The sequence below is a fragment of the Mauremys reevesii genome, linkage group 2, assembly GCF_016161935.1.
Source record: "Mauremys reevesii isolate NIE-2019 linkage group 2, ASM1616193v1, whole genome shotgun sequence".
Lineage (NCBI taxonomy): Eukaryota > Metazoa > Chordata > Testudines > Geoemydidae > Mauremys > Mauremys reevesii.
The window spans coordinates 115,195,496-115,216,873 of NC_052624.1; the positions used below are offsets into that span (position 1 = coordinate 115,195,496).

General features: G+C 44.3%; 1 long non-coding RNA gene across 1 annotated transcript in view; it reads right to left on the reverse strand.

The window, feature by feature from the left end:
• Positions 1-619: 619 nt before the first annotated feature.
• Positions 620-21,378, reverse strand: part of LOC120399521 — a 28,927-nt gene continuing 8,168 nt past the window's right edge. The window contains exon 2 of the long non-coding RNA XR_005595208.1: positions 620-1,160. This is a non-coding gene — a long non-coding RNA (uncharacterized LOC120399521). The remainder of the gene's footprint in view (positions 1,161-21,378) is intronic.

Below are 21,378 nucleotides of genomic sequence, written 5' to 3' on the forward strand. Positions count from 1 at the left end.
CTGCAAGCAGGGACTTTCATTCCAGACCAGACGATTCCAATACGGGATGTGGAAATGCCCATAGTGATCCTAGGAGACCCAGCGTATCCCTTACTCCCATGGCTCACGAAGCCTTACACAAGAAACCTTGACAGCAACAATGAGCACTTCAACAACAGGCTCAGCAGGTGCAAAATGACCATAGAATGTGTGTTTGGCAGATTAAAGGGTCGCTGGTTCTGCCTTTTTGACAGGTTACACCTCAGTGAGGAAAATATTCCCATGGTCATAGCAGCCTGCTGTGCTCTGCATAACATTTGTGAAGCTAAGGGGGAAGAGTCTCCCCAGGGGTGAAGTACTGAGGTGGATTGCCTGGCTGCTGTTTTTGAGCAGCCATATACCAGGACTATTAGAGGGGTTCAGTGGGGAGCTATTTGAATCAAGGAGGCTTTGAAGCAGTATTTTGACAATAAGCCCCAGTAGTGTGTTTTTCTGTCATGCATTCAGCCAAGCATTGTTTACTTGTCACCTTGAATGACCCTGGTAATGATTGCTGCCTGAGCGTTAATTGTAGTCTGCAAATGTGCCCATTGCCATTGTGTATGGATTTTAGCAACAACAACCATGTGTAGGACACAAATAATTTCTAAGACTAAATTTTTATTAAATGGTAATACACAGATTTCCATTTCGTACAAGGGACATGACACTGAGGAGCACTCTCTCAAATGAGGCTCTCACAGCTGTGTGTAAGTCCAGCTGTCGTTATGAAACATATTCCTAAGGGTGGAGTGCAAGTGGTACTGCAATGGACTGGGAATATGTGAGGAACATGGGGAGAGGGGGGAAGGGAGGAGTTTGGGGAGGGCCTGGAACGCAGTTGTGTATGGGCTGTAGAGGGAGTCAAGCATGCATGTGTTCCAACTGCAGCGCAGTCAGGGAGCTCAGCATCTCTGCTTGGTCCTCCACCAGTTTTATCATCCACTCCTGCTCCATCTCCTCTACTGGCTATCTATTCTGTTTTTCATTAATTGTCTCTCTCCACGCTCTGTGCTCGCTATCTGCAGCATCAGAGAATTGCAGCACGTCTCTAAACATGTCCTCCTTACTCCTCCTCATTCACCTCCTTATCTGATGGAAGCACTCCGCTGTTGTGTAGGAGCTGGCCCTCAAGGGCACATCTGCAGAAGCAAAATAAATAATACACAGAGTGCACTCACAACCTTGAATCATAGAAGTTACATACACCTCTTTCTCACTTTCCCTTGGCAAGCACCCAGCACAGTGAGAGCCCTAAACACAGTGAATTTGGCCTGGGGGGGTGGGGGATGGGGGGCAAGATGGGACAAAAGGGTCTGGGTGGTTTCAGAAAGGCATCATTACAAGCACCAAGGGACACTAATCTGAATATTGGCACCGTTTTACACAGGCAGGGGTGATCCAACCTGATATCTCACTCCTGAGGGTAACTGAGGATGCAAGGGTGCATCTCCTGCACATGTGCAGCTTCAGACTGGGTCACTAGGCTGCTTGCCTGTGTGCAATCATTTTTGTTGCTCTTTTCTGGACTCTCTCCAATTTGTCCACATCCTTCCTGAAATGTGGCACCCAGAACTGTCCACAATACTCCAGCTGAGGCCTTGTCAGAGCGGAAGAATTACTTCTCGTGTCTTGCTTACAACACTCCTGTTAATACATCCCAGAATTATGTTCATTTTTTTGCAACAGTGTTACACTGTTGACTCATATTTAGCTTGTGGTCCACTATGACCCTGTGGTGCGGCGCCTCCTGCTGGTCGTCCTGGGAATTAGCTCTTCCAGCCCAGAGCACCCTCTGCAGGCCAGTGTCTCACCTGCCACTGGCCCCGTGTCCTTCCGAGACTCCAGTGCCCTTTGCCCAGGGGTTCTGCCCACAACAGTACCCCCTCACTCTGACTTCACTAGAGTTACACCCATTTATATCAAGGCTGAATTTGGCCAAATGTATTCAAGGGCTGGTCTACACTGGGGGGGGGGGAATCGATCTAAGATACGCAACTTCAGCTACATGAATAGCGTAGCTGAAGTCGAAGTATCTTAGATCGATTTACCTCTCGTCCTCACGGCGCAGGATCGACGTCCGCGGCTCCCCCTGTCGACTCCACTACCGCCGTTCATGCTGGTGGAGTTCCGGAGTCGACGGGAGCACTTTCGGGGATCGATATATCACGTCTAGATGAGACACGATATATCGATCCCCGAGAAATCGATCGCTGAGTACCCTGAATCATCAGCACCTAATTGCCAGAAAAATGATGACAAATTGGATTAAATTCTGAGGAAAAACTGCAAGAATAAATAGAAGGGATTGAGTCAGCAAGAAAGGTGGCTTGGCTAAGTGACAACAGAAGAGGGACATGATTACAGGCTACAAATATTAAAAAGGTATAAACACTAACATGGCACACAAGAGGAATTAATTAGGATGGCACAAGAGGGTATAATACAAATAACTAGGTGAAATTAACCAAAAAAACCCCAAAATGATAGCAGGGAAAACATCTCTTGGTCTGGGCATGTAAACTAATGGAAACCTGATTGATTGGGACATTTAACAGTAGATTGGATAAAGCACTAGAAAATGTCCATTAGGAATGATCCCACTCCGGCAGGAGATAGAATTAGATGATCTAATAGATGGTGCTTGTCAAAAAAAAATTGCTAAAACTTCTTTTCAAGGGAAAAATGGCTTTTTTCAAAAAAGTTTTCATTTTATTCAAAAATTTTCCATTTTATCTTTAAAAAACTAGAAACAGAACATTTTTACAGCAACATTTTTTGGAAACAAAACATTTTGGTTTCAAGTTTTTATTGAAATTTGTAAAATATTTTCCTTGATTTTTTCCCCCTTTCTGAAAATTTCCATGAAAAATAATTGGCATTTTTCTGCCAGCTCTACTAATAGGTCTTTTTGGCTTCTACTTGCTATAATTCTCAGTAAGTATTAATGCCAATTCCAGTTCCCCAGTTATTTCTTGTCCCCCATTCCACTTAATTCTCCCATGTGCTGTGTTATTTTTTGTCCTTGCTCCCTTTATTCTGCCCTTTCCTTGTTTCTTCCACTTCTCTCTTCCTATTTTTACTTTCCCTTCTTCTGTTGTCTCATTCCCATCCCCTTCTGGCCATGGGGGAGAACTCTCCTGTCCCTTCTAGGCCAGCCTATGTGTTGTCTGTATTCTGCTGTAGCACTTTATATATTATTATTATTTTGCAAAGCGGAAGGGTTGCAAGGCAGTTAGTTCAGCAGCTGGCTGAGGAGCAATAGCCTTTTCCTTTCTCTCCCCATGAAGAGAGGCAGCTCACTATTCTCAGTCAGCTGGAGATAGCAAAACAGCCTTCACACATAGTAGCTTTCCTGCAGTGCTGCAGTTTCAGTGGTTGTCTGTCAAAGCCACTGAGATCATGCCATGGCAGTTGGGGGCTTTAGGCCCAGGCTTCTGTGTTATAACCATTTATCAAGCCATATGAGGGAGTAAAGAATTCCCCCACCCTCACAAACCCTCTACCAATTAATAAAGAGGTACTAGGCACATGGTAAAGGGACAGATCCCTTTCATTTATCATTTCACCGGGTCTTTAATTGCTCCTATAGTGGAAAAGAGCCTCTTGCTGCCCCCAAAGGGGTTTATACCGGCTATATCCCACACAGCTGGCCTAGACAGCATTCAGGATACTCTCCTGAACCAAAATGCTTTCAATATGCAAAGAAGAATCCAAAAGAGCATCTCAGATCATTCCCATCCCATGTAACCAAAGGCTTTGGCAATCGTACAAAATATAAGGGACTACTCACTCCAAATTAACCTTCTCTGGGAGAAGTAGCAAAATATATGGGAGACTGTAGAGGGGGTGCCATACGCCTGCCACCTAGTGTTCAGGCAGGGGTATGACAGGTTGTCTTCCTCCTGGAAGTCCCCCTTTCTTACCATCACTCCACCTAGCATGGACATTGGTCTGTCCTTCCAATGACTCTGCCATCTGGCCAGGTCACCTATTCAAGTATGTCCCTTTTGGGGTATGTATAAAGAATTCAACAATGGGGGAGACTTCAGGATTAAGCAGGTGTCCTCAAGGCTATCCCCGTGGGTCAAGATCTCATACCCAGAACCTTTTATTTTCAGGGTCTTCTCCCCCCAGCTATGTTCCACACGTCAGATATACACCTCTATAGTCGTCCCTCTTTAGGGGTTGGCAAAGGAACCCAGGCTGATCTCTCCACCAGGCCACAATCCAGGGCCCAATGGTAGGCAGCTAAGTCCTGCACTCTGTGGTGCTATGCGACTGCCTCCCTTGGTCACTTCCTACCAGTCCCTCTCTTCCCACAGGGTAAAGTAAATAACTGAAACACACAGATAAAGTCTCTGACCTTCAGAGAGTCACAGGTCCTTTCTTTGGAGTCTTGGTCAGGTCACTATAGCCAGGCCTCAGGCAGCACAAGCTAATGTGGCGCTCCTTCCCAGGAGCTCAGAGTGTAGGTCAGCTCACCTCCACTGTCTGCCTGCCATTGAGCTACTAGGCTCCCCTTTTTGAGCTCCTCTTCCAGCCTTTACAGTCTTTGCAGGTGCAGTGGGGTGGGGAGGCCTGGGCCCAGAGCAGCTCTTTAACCCCTTCCTTTTTAGTGTGAGGCTTGTACACTCCATCACATACTCTGCCCCTCAAAACAGGACCCAGGGTACTGTTATCAGCACCAAGTTCCTCACCCTCTGGGAAAACAAATCCATGTTTCGAGGAGCCTTCCCAGCTCAATGAAGTACCTGAAAGCTATATGATTATAAGGATAGGTACCACTGCATAATGCCTGGGTTGGCATCCTTCATAGCATTCAAGAAGCAAAGAGGGGCATGGTCCATTACCAGAAAGAAGATGTTCCCCAACAAATGGAATCTTAGGGCATTTACAGCCCATGTCACAGCCAAGGCCTCCTTTTCGGTGACCAGATAAGTCATCTCCCAAGGGGAAGAGTGTTCTGCTTATATAGAGAACTGGGTTTTCTTCTCCATCAAACTCCTGTGAAAGGACTGTTCCAAGTCCTACATTGGAGGCATCTATTTGCAGAATGAACTTTTTCAAAAAATCTGGGTGAAAAAGTACCAGCTCCTGACACAGATGATCTTTTAGTGTCCTCAATGCCTTGTTGCAGGCTTCCGACAAAATGGTATTTTTAGAACTGGCATCCTTCCTGTGGTCTGTGAAGGACGCCATAATCATGGCAAAGTCTAGTATGAAACGTCTATAATTGCCTGCCAGGCCCAAGAAGTATTGTACCTGTTGTTGTTGTTGTTGTTGGCAGAATGGGGCAGCTTGCTAAGGCCTGCACTTTGCCAATCAGTGGCCACGATTTTCCCCTTCCCACAGTATAACCGAGATGTGTGACTTCTTGTCTCATCATCTTACATTTGGCAGGGTTTGCAGCAATGTCCCCTCTAATTTTTTCACCCATGTGCAGAATATGTTTTGTTATGTGCACCAATGTAATGTGTGGATGTGCACCACGAGTAGAAACAAAAAACCTAGATATAATATATATTTTTAAAAAGTTACCATAGGGATAATTACTCCATCCAGGACAAGTTAGGCACTTTAAAACTCACTACTCAAAGAATTAAATTTAAGCGTAAGAGAGGAATAAAAATTATGAAATGCATAGACCAGTCAAAAAACTAAAATAACACACTGTGTGTGTGTGAGAGAGAGACAGAGACAGAGACAGAGACAGTGTGTGCTGGCTGCTGGGGAAGTTTCTGAGAGATGCCCATTCTCTCTTTAAGGCATTCACTGAAAGCGCTCCTCCTCCTGAACCATGACTCCCCTCCCCCACTCTGTGGAAATGGGGTACATGGGCATGGGGGAGGGGGAGAGTGTGTATGTGTGTGTGTGCACACGCATGTGTGTGTGAGAGACAGACAGACAGAGACAGAGATTGTGTGTGCTGGCTGCTGGGGAAGTCTCTGAGAGACCGTGAGCTGTCTCTTTAAGGCACTCACCCAAAGGCTTGTTGACCTCAGAGCTGCTGGGAGTCCTGATGAGCCTTGTCCCCTCTACCCTGCTCTGTGGAGATGGGGTACAGGGGCTGGGGGAGTGGCAGGGGGGCACCCTGACATCAGCACCCTCCTTCCCCTCCCTCCCCCGCTCTGCATAGCCAGCAGGAGGATCCTGGGAGCAGCTGCAGGAGCAACATGGCTGCAAAGCAGCGGGGGGAGGGGCGCCTGAACACATGGTGCCGGCTGGATGTGCATGCCTCTGCTAATCAATTGTGCAGCACTTGAATCTCTCCTGGGCAGCCACCCAAGCGCGCAGCTTACAGGGAACACAGGTTTTCAGTAAGTCCGATTTTCTTGAGAGCCTTTGGATGGCAGTAACATGGCTTGTGTGGTGATTTCAGGTGTGGCTGTAAATAATGTCATTTATATATGCTGCCACACATTGTCCATGTGATCTAACCAACTGATCCATGAGTCATTGGAATGTACCCACTGCCCCATGGAAGCCGAACAGCATAGTTCAAAATATCTACAGACTGAGTGGGGTGGAGAAAGCAGTTTTTTCATGAGATTTGGAGGTCAGCAGGACCTGCCAATACCCTTTCATTAGCTCTAGGCTGAAGATAAACTTATCAGCTTCCAGCATTTCTAGTAATTCATCCGCACTGGGCATGGGGTAGGTGTCAAACTTCTGTATTGAATTTACCTTTCTGAAATCAACACAGAAACAAGTTGTCCTGTCTGGTTTCAGCACCAGCACAATGCGATTCTTCCTCTCACTGTGAGATTCTTCCATGACCGCCAGGTCTCATAGCTCTTCTCAGACAGTCCCCCACATCTTTTGAGGGAATGGTTGTGTGTTCTCATGGACCTACTGTCTCAGTTCTTTGGCTGTGTGATGGTAGGCCATACTGGCCAGGTCTAAAAGACCATGGAAAAAGATCCTAGTAGCTGCTGCGTTTTGGACCCTCTGTTCCGTTCTAAGGTCTTCTTCCATCAGTACGACTCAAGAGTCTTGCATGCTGAAGGTCTACTTCAGGTACGGGCAGAGAGGGTGTTATGAGGAGTGTCTCTTGGTCTTTCTAAGCCTTTAACCCCATAAAGGCTAATGTGGTACAATTGTGTTTCCTTTCTCTTCTCTGGCAGCCAAATTTCGTAGTCAACCAGCCCCATTTGTTTCACTACCTCAAATGGCCATTGCCACCAGGCCAATTTCAACTTCAAACTCAACAGCAATAATAGCATCCAGTCAAACACATCTAAATTCTTGTAAATGGACACTTTTATTATAGGCCCTTTCTTGGTTTTGCTGGGCCTTTGATAAGTTTTCCCTTGCAAAGGTCCCTAAAGCCTTAAGCTTCTCCCACAACTGGAGTACATAATGGACCACATTTGTCTCCTTTGTTCCTTGCTGCTTCCATGCTCCCATAGGAGGTCTAAAATCCCACAGACTGACTCCTGCATTGCTTGAATGGGGAGAATCCTGTGGGTGCTTGCGGAACCTTTCTGATGATAAATAACAGTGGTTACAAGAGTAACTTGTCCCCGTGACAAGGGTCTGATACTAAAAAGTTCAGCATTTCTTTCAGCATCTGAACTGCTCAGCTAATCTGTCTGTTTGGGGGTGGTAAGTCAATGTTTTAAGTGTCTTAAGCTTTACTAGATCATAATGGACATGATGTAAAATTAGTCCCCTGATTGGTCAGATCCCCACCTGAGCAAAACACTTTGTAAGCACAGATGTGATGATTGCCATATTCATAAAGTGAAGGGGGATGGACTTGGGATACCTAGTTGCAGGGTCTAAGACCATCAGGATATGTTGATACCCTGCTGCACTTTTCTCCAGGAGTCCCATTAGGTCCCTTCCTATTCTTTTAAAGCATACCCCTACTGTAGGAAACAGAACTAGGGGAGCTTTTGGGATCTTCTTGAGGCCAGCCCATTGACACTCAGAGAAGAACATGCAGTAGTCCTTGACTTCCTTATGTATACTTGGTCAGTAGAACCTGGTCACCACCCACTTGAGGGTCTTCTTACACACCAATTGTCCTGTGCATGGTACCAAATGAGCAAATAATAACACTTTCCTTCAATATTTTTTTGGCATGAGTAGCTACCCCCACCTCTTTGGTTCAGTGGTCCCATTCCAGGTGTTAGAGCTGCCCTCCTAAGCTCAAAGTGGAACCATTGTTTTAGCAGCTGAGAGTAAATCACTTTGCCATTGGCCATTGCTAGCTGGTCATAAGCCCATCTTAGCATCTGGTCATTCCTTTGTTCACCTACAAATCAACATATCTTGCTAGGAGCTCCATGTCTAAGAGGTGTGTGGTCTCATTGTTCTTCATGGTAAGGAGAGAGTCCCTCTCCTGGTGGGAAGTCCCTTCTCTAGGGTCCTCTGCTTCACCTGACTCCATCAGTTCTTTTGGTCTCAAGGATTCTTGGGCCTCTGAGATTGTTGTAGTCCCTGCAGGTGGGTGATTGTCCCACTCCTTTATGGCTTTCCTAAAATAGGTTCGGTCTCTGCCCAGGATTATTGGGTACGCCAGGGTGGAAACTAGCCCCATGAAGAGATTTCACATATGTTCCCCCCCCCCCACACCAACAGGACTTCCCTAGTGGAGTACAGTTATATGTATCTATGCGCACACTGAAGGAAGATACTTCAGGAGAAACTAACCCTAGAACCTATCAGCTGCTCTATAACCAATGTCTGGCTGCATTCAGAGTCAACTAGTCCTGCTACTTCCACCCTGATTAATTTGTATAGGGACCACCATTTTAGCCAGGCTTCATTTTCAGGACCCTTATGATGTCCATCCAGGCTTGGCCTTAGTCATATTCCATAAAAAGGGCAGTCGCAGAGGAGGTGACCCCATTGTCCATATGCAAAACAGTTTTCCAAAGTGGGGGTTGTGGCCTGATCATCACCCATGGAAAGTCTGGCCCCAGAAAAGGCCCTTTCTATAGGTCTGAATATTCTCTGGGTTTCTGTTCCAGGTTGGGTCAGCATTCTGTGACCTCTGACCATCAGCAATATTGAGTCAGAGACATGGCTCCAGTTAGGCCAGACTCTTCATGTAGCATATGCTTCCAAGCATGCTGGTTTCCTTGACGCCATATAACTACCCCTCCCCCAACCATCTTGGAAGGAGGTCTGTCGCAGTCATGTAATTGTCCACAAAGTTTAAGGCTTCAGACAATGTCTCAGGCTGATACATCAATGCTCCCAGCCAGGAGTATCTGAGTAAATTGTTCTATTACAATTTTCTCAGCAACCTGCACCCCAGTTTACATCTCAGTTGAAGCCAGTGCCAGCAGTGTTCTTGAGTTGGCCGGGCCCCTGCTGTGTATCTTTCTCCCTGGAAACATGTTTCATCTATGATATCTAAATAATCCAACATCGTGGCTTTGACTCAAGCACAGTCTTGTTCAGCAACTGGGTGTGGCCCCCCCGTAGGCAGCCTGGACCAGCCCCATCAAGTATGGGGTCAGTGGAATGGCTCATTGTTCAGGTGGCTATTGTCCTACTGTTGCTACCCATCGAAGTGTAACCAACAATGCCTCATGGTGATCTTCCGGTCCCATCTTTGTAAGTTTAACCAGTATAGTGGTGATGACTGGAGTTGAACTTGGTGTCTCATGGAAGGGTTTGCCACTGCTCTCCATGTTTGTAGGAGGGTCAACACCTGCTGAACAAGAAACTATTGTTCTTGTTGCTGAGTCACCAGTTCTCAGAGTGTAGGTGTGAGCTAAATGGGGTCAAAACACCAGAGATAGATAGGGCTTCCAAATTATTATTTTTTAATTTGAGGACATATCACGGGAAATCTTGGCTGAAGTTTGCAAGAAAGCTTTTGCCAATGACATACTTCCAAGAACTGTGAGAGGCACTTACTTCTGAGATTTGCTAATAAACCTTCATGGATGGTATAGGCTCATTTCAGTAGTAAATAAAGATGCCAAATTCACCACCAAAATTTTAATTGCCAAGTTGTAAAAAGATAACTGCTATAGTTTATCAGTCTGGATTTATGCCTGGCATTCCACAAAGTATCATCTGCTTAGACTATTTAATGTGCTTACCTTCCATAAAGAGTTTGTGAAGGGTGAATCACCATTGTCATTATTCAATAATATGACTGTGTTTCACCCTACTGAGTGGAGATATTCAGTTCAAATGTTAGAGCATCTTCATTTTGGTAGCTGTTTTATTGGCTGGATTAAATGTTGGATGAAAAGCCTCTGAGTCAGAGCAAATATACAATCTGAAATCGTTTTATTTGCCAAGAAAATTATCCAATTACAAGAGAAACATCAGTTTAATAGAAAGCACTGGGTGAGATACAGTGGTATTCTACATGGTTGTGCAGATACACATAGATCCCTGTTAAAGTTTTTGGAGGCAGAGCTGCATTGTGTGGAAGAAGTGCCTGAATGGTAGCAGATGCAGTATTGTGCCTGTAGAGACCAGCAGCCAAAAAGATGTCTCCAGAGATCCTATGGGGATTATGCACCAATGAGCAGTCCTTGTTATAGCTGGTTAATAATTCTAGCATCTGCTCCCTCAATCCAGACCTGCAGCCTTTTCCTGGTGCACAGGATGGGGCAAGAGCAAAGGCTAGGCCCAGACATGCCTTTCTAAGGTAGTAGTCAACACCTTGTGATCAGAGTGCTGGCTATCCAACTCTGGCAACCTCCTGCATAGAAGCACTAAGAGGAAGGGACTTCTTGCATACTATTCTTAGGCAGCCCTAATTTGGACAACTGTGTATCTGCCCCACTTGTGTATACCACATTTTCAAACATGAGCACAAAAATTCAAGCACTCCAGGACCACCCACAAAACATCTAATTTTTGCACAAAATCAGCCTTTGGGCACACATAATGGGGAACTGCACACACAAGCACCTGTGTGCTTGCACAATTGCACAACTCTTCATAGCCCCTATGCTACAGAATAAGTCTTCTACAAAGTGTTGAGATGCCACACTTCCTGTATACTCCAGATGCAGTCTTTGGTTTCCTATGATCAGAAACAAAGAAGCCCAGGGCAGATGCAGACTGCAGCTACACAGAGTAGTAGAAAGTTGTTACTTCATTACATTGCTGCACGTAGTTCTGTTCATAATAAAGAGTTTATCTTGACACTGGTTTGCTCATCAGTAAAATACTACAGCCCCTAGAGTAGAGAGAGAGTGGCTGGGGAAAATGGGGTGTGGTCTCTGACCCAGGTTTTTCTGGCTGCTAGAAGGAGACCTCTGGGGATACAAGCAGCCAGACATAAATTACAGCTGCCCTGAGTAAAATTCAAGGTGATAATCCAGATGTGAAAAATAGTGTGGCTTGATTGATTATCCTCAGATAAACAAAATTCCCTGGTCTTAAAATCAAATGCATTCTCTCTCTGCAGCTCCATACAGCTCAAGCTTCTAAACGAGCTAAAACCAACTCCTAGCTTCCATACTGCTGCATGGCAGAAAAAAGGAAAAAACATTTTAAGCCAGCCTGCATTCTGAGGGAGGCAGGCAGCTTGTATGCTAATGAACCCTCTAGTCTGCTGGTGAAACAGCTATATATATTTTATCTTGCCTTTTAAACGTTCAGTGAAAGGATTTTCAGTTAATTTGGTGTAGGTTTGGAGAAACAGAAATTTGTGTCAATTGTCCTACTGCATTCATTCTCACAGCTAAGCCCAGCTCTGAGCCCTGGAAGAGTAGTCTTCATTACTAAGCTAAATAAAGCCTAAAACAGATTCATTGAGGGAGGAAAAGGGCAACCTTTTCACTTTGTCATAAAAAGTTAGGCAGTTTAATCCATTGTCAGGCATATATAAAAATGGCCTAATTTTCAGAGGTGATGAGCACTTGCTGCTTTCCTTAAAGTAAATGGGAATGGCAAAGACTCCGCACCTATAAAATCAGGCCATTTTTATTTAGGTCATGGCTAGTTTATGGCATAGGCATTACAGGGAATGTGCCTCGGGGCCTCCTCCTGGAGTCACATATTTATGTAATTCTCCAAACTTTCATTTAAAAAAAAAAAACCAATATTTCTAGCCCCTATGATTGCAAAGAAAAGCTTAAAAATTTAACCTGAGCATAACTGATGAAGTAATGTCTATCTGAGTCTGCAGAGAGCCTGGAACTATAGCTCTGACATGAGGGAAATATCCTGTTCATCTCTCTGAGATCTTAACTGCCTTAAGGAGGACCATTCTGATGCAACTCCAGCAGAGGATTCTGCATATAGCAGGAGGAAGAGAGTGCAGTGGATTTGACCAACCCCACCCACCAAGATATACCCTACCTGTTGAAGTAAGTACTGGGGGAATCTCCTGCTGCTGCCCCAGCTTGTAAGGAGTAGAGAGGGGGCCTTACTCTTTCCAGGGTGGGGATGGGACCCTTCCTGCTGCTCATATTTTTGAGAGCACTCTGTTGAGAACCCACCTGAGCAAAGCCAGGACAATGATTTGGTATGGGGTTGCCCTAATGTTGCCAAGATGGGGTAAGAGGCTCTAACCAGCCCCCTCCCCCCAATAAAGTTTGTTTATGCCTCAGTGCTAGCAAATGGGTGCAGATTTGCCTAGCAAAGACATTCAGAGTGTTCAGAGGTTCCCAGATTATTGGGTTCGGGGCTCAAGCCAAAATTGAAGAGAATTCCCTAAAATAAGGATCCAGCCCTTGTTACTGCTGATGCATTGGCAGAAAGGTTGCAGAATCACGTCCATATTGAGGATAAAATTAAAATTAGTGTCACCAAAAAGTCAGTGAAAATAGGGTTGTTTCCCAGAACACTGTTAAATCTTTCACAACATATTGTGTTTTTCACCTACATTGACCTATGAACAATAGGCAACTCTCTGCTTTTATTTAAAACTTTAATGGATTATTATTTTAGTTAAGGCTTTACAAATTCATACCTATCAGAAAAGGGCAGCTTGTGTAATGAACTTCCTGTTTTCATCATATTTTGATACTGCGCCTTTCTGTTGCCTGTTATTACCCAGTTAATATGAACTGCCTGTGGTTTATTTTTAGCTCTCTTTAGCCTATTGTAAGATCTGTTCAACAGCTTAAGAGCTTTCCAAATGAAGAAAATGTAATTACTGCACTAACACCAAGTTGGGGTTATTCTTTGGTCCTTTCAAACAGCCATGACACAAAAGTGAAAATAGATAATTAATAATGGTTGAACACAAGATACCCATTCAACCCAAAAATAACCTTTTATTTCCAAATTATACACTTAAATTAGAGAACAACGTTTCACTTGCCAAACAAAACATGCTGTATTAATTTCAGCTCCATTTCAAAAATGGGGATGTGGGAATAAATGGTTGCCAAATGGAACAGGGGACTATTCGTAGTAGAGAGAAAATATGTAATTATCTAAATGACACAAGATCATAAAGTCAAAAATCTTGGAGTCTTATATACCAGATACAATTTGTTTTGGTTTTAAATCAAATCATGTTTTAGCTTACATATAAAAGTTGTATGTAAGACTATGGAGAGGGGGAATGTAAGCTCTAGAAATGAATGGTTTAAACACTGCAAGTTCTTTTATAAAAGAGAGTGAATGACTGAAATAAAACAATCACATATCATTAAAATTCCCATGAATTTCACCAATATGCACAATTCCAAACACAATTCTTCTATAGCAGATTAAAAGGTTGGGGTTTTTTCATTTATTTTATGGTGTTATCCTACGCAATTTGCTACAATTTTGTTTTAAAAGGCATGGTACTCAATTCAACTTTTTTTTTTTAAACAGATTTAGGTATGACTTAGAGTAAAAGTAGTGCCTGTTTATTTTTGCCAGATAGAATTATTCTTGAAGAATCTCGAGTTTACCATTTTTTAAAAGTATGTTTATAAGGAAGATTTAAGACCTCCTTACTTTTTCTGGTGGAAATAAAAAACAAAACCCAATGGCCCCAACTAGATATTTGTATTAGAACAGGGGTTCTCAAACTGGGGGTCAGGACCCCTCAGGGGGTCGTGAGGTTATTACATGGAAGGTTGCGAGCTGTCAACCTCCATCCCAAAACCCACTTTGCCTCCAGCATTTATAATGGTGTTAAATATATGAAAAAGTGTTTTTAAGTTATAAGGGGAGTCACACTCAGGCTTGCTCTGTGAAAGGGGTCACCAGCACAAAAGTTTGAGAACCACTGTATTAGAACATTCAAAGTATCTACATGTAACAAAGTGTGTTGGTCAATCTGTTAAACCAGGAGTCGGCAACCTTTCAGAAGTGCTGTGCCGAGTCTTCATTCATTCACTCTAATTTAAGGTTTCGCGTGCCAATAATACATTTTAACCTTTTTAGAAGGTCTCTTTCTATAAGTCTATAATATATAACTAAACTATGGTTGTATGTAAAGTAAATAAGGTTTCAGAATGTTTTGAAGCTTCATTTAAAATTAAATTAAAATGCAGAGCCCCCCGGACTGGTGGCCAGGACCCGGGCAGTGTGAGTGCCACTGAAAATCAGATCGCGTGCCGCCTTTGGCACCCGTGCCATAGGTTGCCTACCCCTGTGTTAAACCATTCTTTCAGGGATTGTATTTTCTTAAGAACTATTGATCCAATGTATCCAGTCAAATGTCACAGGGATATAAACAAGTGGACTCTCTTTTCAGCAGGTGCTAGTCCAGTCCACTTCCAGAAAGATTTGGACCTGAAAAGATATGGCCTTTCTATCTCCCCTTGTTGCAGCTGAGAATGTTAGGTGTCTCCTAGATCTCAGACCCTACAGGTAGATACCTATACACTTAATCTTCATTGCCACACAGCTACACAACTGCTGTGGGGTTTTTTTTAATTGTGTCTCTAACCTAAAACATTAAATAAATACAGGAGGTTATTGCTGTGGGGTATCTTAAAGTCTTACTGCTGAGAGAGAGAGAGAGAGAGAGAGAGAGAGAGAGAGAACTCTGTTTTCCCCAGTAGAAAATCCATCTATGTACGTGACATCCTAAAAGCCATTGACAGGTTCTGTTTTCCCAAGATCTGGCACATACCCCATCAGACCTTTTCCCTCTTACCGAAGCTGCTTCCCTAGGGTACCTTTTGCTGTAGGGACAATTCATTTAGAGAGACAGAAATTACTCTGAAGTTGGAATTCGGCTAGAACACTAGAGGTAGCTGCTCTGTTCTTGCAAAAGCCGTCATGGAATATTTAATGACCACAAGGGGCCAGGGCTCCAGGTTCATGTCTCCTTAGAAAGACAGATGTCTATATTTTAATAATGGATATGTGCAGGCCAACTTCTGCTCTCTGTTGAATCAATGTAAATCTAGGGTAAATCCATTGACTTTAGGGGAGTTACTCCAGATTCATATCAACTACCTGAAAGGGGGTTCCAAAGAGGATGGATCTAGACTGTTCTCAGTGGTAGAAGATGACAGAACAAGGAGTAATGGTCTCAAGTTGCAGAGGGGGAGGTTTAGGTTGGATATTAGGAAAAACTTTTTCACTAGTAGGGTGGTGAAGAACTGGAATGGGTTACCTAGGGAGGTAGTGGAATCTCCTTCCTTAGAGGTTTTTAAGGTCAGGCTTGACAAAGCCCTGGCTGGGATGATTTAGTTGGGTTTGGTCCTGCTTTGAGCAGGGGGTTGGACTAGATGACCTCCTGAGGTCCCTTCCAACCCTGAGATTCTATGATTCTATGAATGTAGCTGAGAGCAGAATTGGGTTCTATATTTGTAGTGTTTATATTTTTAACTGAGTGGTACCTGTGTATTTGACTTGCCTCTTCTGCTTCTTAATAACTAAAATATTAAGGAAAAAGTCTTATTGAAATAAAATAGTAAAAAAAAATGTCGCTGCAAGAAATTAGCATGAAAGAAGGGAGAATTATTTTCTGGAGTCAATGCTAGTACTAATGCAATTAATGGGCTCTAATTAAGAGAGGAAATATTTAAACGAGAAAGCACTTTATAACAGCTAGGCTAGTTGGACAATGGATGACCTGCCAAAGGAGGTCATGGCACTACATCACTGGAAGTTTTTAAGGCTAGACAGGAAACTAGTAGAAATTCTACAGAGGTCTATGAATGCTCTTCTGCAGTGATGCAATGGGTCGGGGAATGACCTAGATGGCCCAACAGGTTTTCCTGACTTTATTTATAAAAGCTTGGGTAATTTCAAATCATCGCTATCTGGTGCTGAATATCTGATGTGTAATCTGTTATCCCCAAATATGACATTTTTAAAAATGCATATAACTACTGTAATTTTACAAACAAAATCCCTGTCTCACACTAGGCTAGAGTATAATAATTGACTAACTTCAGATGTCCAGTAAATTGACAACAATGCATCACATACTTGTACGTCAGACCCGTAAATCCATAAAATTGCAATATTTATCTCCTAAACCATAACTGTCTAAACATTTACAAAAAGATTCTTACATGAAACACACATTGAAAGCTTAGAAAAGTTGACTGAATCATTTCCTGTGACTCACTAATCTGTTGTTACATTTGTTCAGAACACTGGGATTGTTGTTTTTGCTGAATAATTTTACAATTTTCAAATTCAATGTCATTTTAATAGACTTTGAAATTTAATAATGAGCATTTTATTGTCATATCCCTAATCTCTGACCCATTCAAATAAAAACTTAAAGCCAGGTCATGGCCATGGGGCAAAGAGTAAGAATTCACTCCTATGTGGCCTCTCCAGACCTTAGGTTCAGGAGCCCTTTACACAGGGCAGGTTGTAAATGCACAATGTAGCCTTAATGATGAGCTCTTTTAAAGTGCCCACACTCAACTCTAGTCGATATTTTAAAAATCAAGTAAAAATAGTTTCAGGTCCTGCACCTGTCCTGGCGCCCCACATGCTAATTTTTGTCATTTTACAATCACAGGTTTCTGGGGTTTTAAGTTTTTTCTCTTCTTCTCTTACTTTGTGAAAGATCCACACAAACACCGACAACTAATTTAGTGCCTTGACTATACAGGTGTAAACAATGAAACGATTATAGACAAAGTGCTATCAATTTCACACAGTAAACAATCTGAAAAGAGTGAGAAAACCTTTTCCCTCTAATCTTTTAGTTAAAGTATCTTAGGTTTGACTTTTAACAATAGTATCCATAGAATACAAAATATTCAGCCATTACTGTTGTGTTGCTTTTTTGTTCTGGTTTGGTTTTTTAGTTAACAGTGTCCTATTAACATCTTTATAAAGATAACTATTCAGCCCTTCATGATGTTTTTGGTTTTATGAGAAGTTCTTCCCATGGGATTGCTCCAAGCAGATAGGATAGAATAAATGGCATGGATTTATTGACCTCACATTACTGGAAAAGAGTTGTAGTCTTTGAAGCATAGTTCACTGAAAGGAGACCTTTGAGAGAGCAGCTTGTTACAGGAAATAGAAGAAAATATTGTGTACTCAAGGCAAATGTGATTTTCCTCAGACAAAAAGGCGGTTAACAAATCTCTGAATGAAAATTCCTTAGGGGATATAAGTTTTGTTTTAGGTTTTACAAGTGAAAATATTACAACTTTAAAAAGTGTCCATATTGAAAGACCTAGTAGTAATGTTCATTACCTCAGTTTAGTTCATAAACTACACATTTCAGATATGAATAAAAATTTGACAGTATTTCTGTACATACATTGAAACTTACCAGTGTGTGATCCAGTAATCAAAATATGACAGATATATGAAATACCTGTATTTTGTGCCTGCTACGTTGACATATTATAATGGTCTTTAACTATAAAACCTTTTTAAAGGATACTCTCATTGTCTGAATTAAATAAAAGATTTTTTAAAAGAAAACTGGAAAAGAAAATGGCATCATGTGAAACTATAAAGACCATCCCATGCATTTGAACTATGTAATATAAAATACTGTTGATCTCTCTTCCAGAAATTTGGATCAATGCATTAGATTTTTCTAATAACAAAAGACCTGCAAATCTAAAGACCTCTCCTTCAACTTGACTGAGCTGGCAACATGGTGGGTGGCCAATCCTCTACAGTTCCTCTGGGCCCCATCCTATAGCATTAAACTACATGACCTGAACTCTTCCTCCAAAAAAATTGATTACAAATGTACAGAGATAAGGGAATGTAATGGTGTGGCACCACCTCTCACAAGTGCCCCCCGGTTGAGTGTGTGCATGCATGCAGTTTTTTATCCTCTCATGGTGCCCTCCGTCGGCCGCTGCGCTTGTCAGGCAGGGTCTTCGGTGACTCAGCCCTCTGTCCAAGCCACATTCTGTCCATATGCGAAACAAACCAACCCCTTCCAGGGTATACGGTACAAAATGTCCCCCTCTGCTAAAACAGTCCAACAGGGGCCTATCGAAGTGCCCCCGCAGTTGGTGTGTCTTCCTGTAGCCGTCCCTGGACTCAGTCTTTAGCCAGTCCAGCAGGACCCATCGCAGTACTCTCATTGATCTGGCTAGGTTGCAAGGCTTCTACTCTGGTATTGAGCATGTCATAGGTCTCACCCCCACTTGGAGCTGTTGGGTCCCAATATGGGGACCTGCATGGATCCTTTTAAACTAAAATCCTAGTTTAGATCTGGTAAAAGCTGCCACCACCCAATAATGTACGTGTATTGGGACACAGTCCTTCCCCAAAATCCTTGGGGATCCCAAGAGCCCCAAATCCATGGAGTTCTTACACCTAGGAGAAATAAACCATTCCCCCCTGCTTCCTCCCCCCTCCCTTTTCCTAGGAGAGATACCGGAATCCAACTACAGAGGGATGCTTCCCTCCTCCCCTTTCCCTGAGAATCCACCCAAGGAAAGATCAACCAAGTCCTTTACAGAAAAGATTTATTAAAGAATAAAAAGAAAGTAACTGTCTCTGTAACCAAGATGGAACAATACACAGGGTCTAAACTTATCAATCTCTGGAGAGAATTCCCCCTCCTTTCTTTCTCAGTAAAAGCAATAACAGTACAGAATTAAAGAAATTCTATAGCAAAACACAGAATTGCAAATACAGAAATAAAAGTATAAGAATACTAGTTCCTTGCTAATACTCACTAGCTTGAATAGAAGAATTTATTGCAGAAACCTGGGAGGACTTGATTAAGTTGTCTGGACTCCCTGAACTCCCAAGAGAGACTCTCTAAAAACAACAAAAGAACAGAAAAAAAAACTTCCCTCCACAGGGATTTGAAATTATCTTGTCCCTGATTGGTCCTCTGGTCAGGTGTCCACAGGTACTGCTTGTTAACCCTTTACAGGTCGAAAAAAAACCTTAACCCTTAACTAACTGTTTATGACAGAGCAGTACCCCGAGGAGTCTTCCCTGGGGACTCCTTGCCTCTACTTGAGTCCTCAGTGACCCCAGCCTTTCTGCCGAGACATCCCCTTGGATTCAGTTTGCTGACTACAGCTCCCCGCTGAGTGAGTCCCAGTAGTGCAGCCCCCTTCCCTGGGGTGCCACAGTTTTAATTCCCTTCCTTAGGGCATAGCCACTTCCCCCAGTGGCTGGTGGGGGGAACCCAGTCTAACCCAATACTCTCAGTCCAAACCTAGGGACCATTTAAGTATAGCAGCCTCATGCTGTGTTCCTTTACGAATTGCTGCTCTACATTTCCCTGGGCCACTTCCCCCTAACCAATCTTAGTTGAGTCCTAGCAGCCAGCCAGTAGCTACTTCCTCACCCCCCTGGTCCTGCCAGTAACTACCTCTTTAGTCCCTGCTGTCAGCCAGGAGCTATTCTTGGGCTTCCCCGGTCCCTGCCAACAACTGATCTGTCTACCCCTGGAGTGGGCAAATTACAGCCCACGGACTGCATCTGGCCTGCTAGCTGTTTTAATCCAGCCTTCAAGCTCTCGCTGGGGAGTGGGGTCCCCAGATTGCCCCACTCTGGCACTCCAGCCGGGGAGAAGGGTCAGGGGCCGCTCCTAGCAGCTCCCAGAAGCAGCAACATGTCCCCTCCTCTGGCTCCTATGCATAGGGGCAGCCAGGGGGCTCCACTCCACATGCTGCCCCCACCCAAAGCGCTGCCCCCGCAGCTCCCATTGGCCAGGAACCACGGCCAATGGGAGCTGCAGGGGCGGCACCTGCAGATGGGACAGCGTGCAGCAGAGCCACCTGGCCATGCTTCCACATAGGAGCCAGAGAGGGGACATGTTTCTGCTTCCAGGAGCTGCTTGAGGTAAGCGCCGCCCAGAGCCTGCACCCCTGAGCCACCCCTCTGCATGCCCCAACTCCCTGCCCCAGCCCTGATACCCCTCTCGCCCTCCAACCCCCTTGGTCCAACCCCAGAGCACCCTCCTGCATCCCCAACCCATCATTCCCAGCCCCACCCCAGAGCCTGCAACCCCAGCCGGAGCCCCCTCCATCCCCGCACCCTGCCCCCGCCAACCCAGCCCCGAGTCCCCTCCTGCACCCTGAACTCCTCATTTCTGGCCCCACCCCAGAGCCCGCACCCCCAGCCAGAGCTCTCACCCCCTCCCACACCCCAGTTTCATGAGCATTCATGGCCCACCATACAATTTCTATACCCAGATGTGGCCCTTGGGCCAAAATGTTTGCCCACCCTGGTCTAGCACCTTCAGCCCCTACCGCCAAGCAGGAGCAACTTTTCCTCCCCTGGTCCCTACCAACAGACTGAACTCCCTCTAGCCCTGCAGCTCCTTTTATATGGGCCTGCTGGGCCCTTACTGGCTACTCCCTGAAGTCTCTTTCTTGATTGACTGCATCCCACACCTTCTCTCTATGCAGCTTGCAGGACCCTCTCCACTGCTCTGTTCTGGGGTGGAGTGTGGCAGGGCCACGAGGCCCCCAGCAGGGGGTCTCAGGGCCTAGTCCACCCTATCACAGGGGGCCAGAACAGTGTTTAAGGAAAAATCATGAGTCCAGCCCCAGCCAAATAGCTAGGCCAGACTCTAGTTAGATATGTGTGAGGTTTCAAAGCGGATATATTGCTGCTCTGTGGAGGAAGCTACTGAAGTCCAGTGATTGAAATAGTTTTTGTGGGCTCTTACATGCCATCACCATCAGCCCTCCCTACCCCACCCCCAATCACACACACAAGTGCAGTGGTTCCATCAGCCCTACCCTGTCCCCAATACAGGCCCGTCGGGCCTCAGACCCTCTGCCTTCTCCTCTGAATCCAGACCCTCACCTTGCGCAGCAAAAGTTTTACCAGTTCTACCACCAAGGGACCCTCTATGGCCAAAGAGGAGAGGACTGTATTTGTCCCTTACTAACTTAGTTTCAGCAGGATACCCAATACCTAGATGAGACAGAGCAGCAGAGTTCTGAACTGGATGATGCCCACACCACTGCATCCAGCAATATCTATACATCAACCTAGGGACAAAAAGACTGGGGCTCATCACCAGGACACCTGCTTCTCAACAGATTTATCTACAGG